This window comes from Haemaphysalis longicornis, unplaced genomic scaffold, assembly GCF_048455015.1.
Source record: "Haemaphysalis longicornis isolate Haplotype H1 unplaced genomic scaffold, Haemaphysalis longicornis Haplotype H1 scaffold_4, whole genome shotgun sequence".
NCBI lineage: Eukaryota > Metazoa > Arthropoda > Arachnida > Ixodida > Ixodidae > Haemaphysalis > Haemaphysalis longicornis.
This window is the reverse complement of record NW_027526361.1, coordinates 114,060,278-114,062,794: the sequence shown is the minus strand read 5'-3', so window position 1 is coordinate 114,062,794 and position 2,517 is coordinate 114,060,278.

Sequence of the window (2,517 nt, the reverse complement as noted above, 5' to 3'; positions counted from 1 at the left end):
CCACGAGGTCAGCTGTCTGGTCGACTGCGTCCTGATTAGATGGGCTCAAATTAGCGATTACAGACTTGCGCCTCCTATGTGTGGGTGCCACGCCATTTTAGTATGGAAAAGCGGGGTTTGCTTGAGAGAAGGAACTGCAGCCCCACTTCGAGAGTGAAAGACGAAGCTCAAGGTGATGAAAACTAATGCACGTGCCGAGGTCACCTAAGAAACTACCGAGACGCTGAAGTCTGCTGCGTTAATAAATTTCATGTTCATTGAAGGTTAGCACTGCGCAATTATCGGTTTGAGTCGAACGCACAAGAAAGAATAAAAGCAAGTCAAATGTTTGTGTGTAGACATATGAATAAAGGTTACTAGCTTTGGAACCCAGCAATGCCTTGTGCTGTTACGTCACCCCAAAAATGGGAATTATGATCAACAAGTCCTATTAGCAGCATGAGTGCATGCATTTGACAGAAAGAGGTTCAGCTAGTGAGTAACCACGTATTGTAAAAGAAAAGGTAACTGCTTTTGCAGCATAGCTGAAATTAGTTCAAAAATTTCAACATGCAAGAGTAGGAGATGCGGCAAGCTTTTTAGGGGGGAAAAACCATTTCAATCTGATCGCATTTCAAATATACCAAAGTGTTATCGCAAAAAATTAGTTCCGGCAGCTCTAGCTTGCCGTTTCCCCATTCGTATAAGTAACCTTGAGTAGCACGCTACTACAAGCTGTTGCCCGTGTTTTTAAAAACCTTATCGCTGGGCCGCAAAAACAAAAAAATGACGGCAGTTGTCTCAAGTAGCGACATACATAGCATGTGTCTGCTTCCTTCCTTTTGCTGTCCTTGAGCGGCTGTGAAAACCCGGCGCTGCACATCCTGAGTTTCAGTGGCGAAGCCCCTCAGGGGCTCGGGCTGTTGGCCTCTCCTGTCTTCGTCGTCATTTTATGCAGTCGCGGTACCTAAATACCGGGACACTCGTTTTCCGACGCCTCGCGCTAGAAAGCTTCGTGCATCAAAGATACGAGACACTTACAGCAAAACTGCATACCTCTACCCCCCAAATGGTTTTATCTCCGTGGACGCAAACGCCAAAGTGTCAATGACACACTTATGCACTGCATGCGTCACCCCTCCCCAGGTTTCGAGATGGCCCGGTTTTTTGTTATCGGACAGTGCATAGATATTGCACTCAAGAATTTCTGTCCGACGAACACACAGAAAGCTGTTCAAGGCTCCTTGCTGCGGAGGGATGGTGGACGGCTTTTACAGCGACATTAGAGATGTGATATCTGACTAAAACGCCGCCATTGCTCTGAAGGGCGATCATGGCTATCGCCATGGTCATCAGCAATGTTTGTAAAATGCCAGGCGGGTCTAGGGAGTAGGGACGAATATGTGAAAATACACGTAGCGGCACCTAGGGAAAATTTACAAAGAGAGGTTGGTTATCCGGCGTTGAAAAAGTTACGTATAAAAGATGCCATGTGTTCCTACAATGCGTACAGGGTTGTGACCCGCAGATAAGAAATATTGCCAAAATCCGCAGCACTTAGCAAGAACTGTTAGCAAAAAATTTACGCATGCGCAGGTACTCCCCACTTGTTTGTCATTATCCAAAGCTAACTTCCAGACATTTTTTACTTGTGGGGGAGAGTCCTGCATCAGACATACTTTACATCTGGCCATTCGACCCCTGCATCCATCGGTACCGAAGCCTAAAGCAGAAAGCGACATCGAAAAAAAATACGTTATAGTTTTTAGCCAATACTCTGCCATGGGTTAGTTGCAGTAGTTCCGACACCGTCGCAAAACAATAACCTTGTGTGGCTTTTTAGCATAATATACTGAGATGTTTTCTGGGAAGTATACAAGGAATTGTTTTCATATTATCCTTGTCATCTATTATAGAAAGCGTGCACTTTAAAGAGTTGTTTCATAAGGGTTCTTGTAGCGATAAATCAATATATTCAGTATTTTATACCCCATGACCCAAATGCGTGAAAAACTATCCTACAAACATGTTTCCGGACCACGTTCCAGAGCGAAGCCTAAACGGCTTGAATGCATTTTATGTATAAAATTAGAAATTGACTGTTTTAATGTAAAATCATTATAGCTACTAAATAAAGCTTCCCACTTACGTTGCGGCCTTAGAGCCTGATAACAAAGTGTTGCAATTTTCCCACATACCTGAGGCATTTAGACCATAGTTTGTTACAAGGAAGGTTTTGGTTTAGTGACATGAGGTACTGAGAGGGTTGCGCATATGAAACGAGGGCTTTTAGCTCCACAATGGACAACCCGCTCGGTTATTAAGTTCCAAAAAAAACTTGACGAAGCTAGTATGGAGCACAGTTTCACTATGCGGTGCTAACAGCGCAATCAAAGGCAACGAAGGAAGCCCTTCCGTCAATGGTATGCTGATACGAACCAAACGTCTTGTTTTTGCATCCGTCTGCACCACGGAGCTAGAATTGTCTTCACCAACACTACACGCACGAAGGCGAGATTTGTAATTACGCGATGCGCC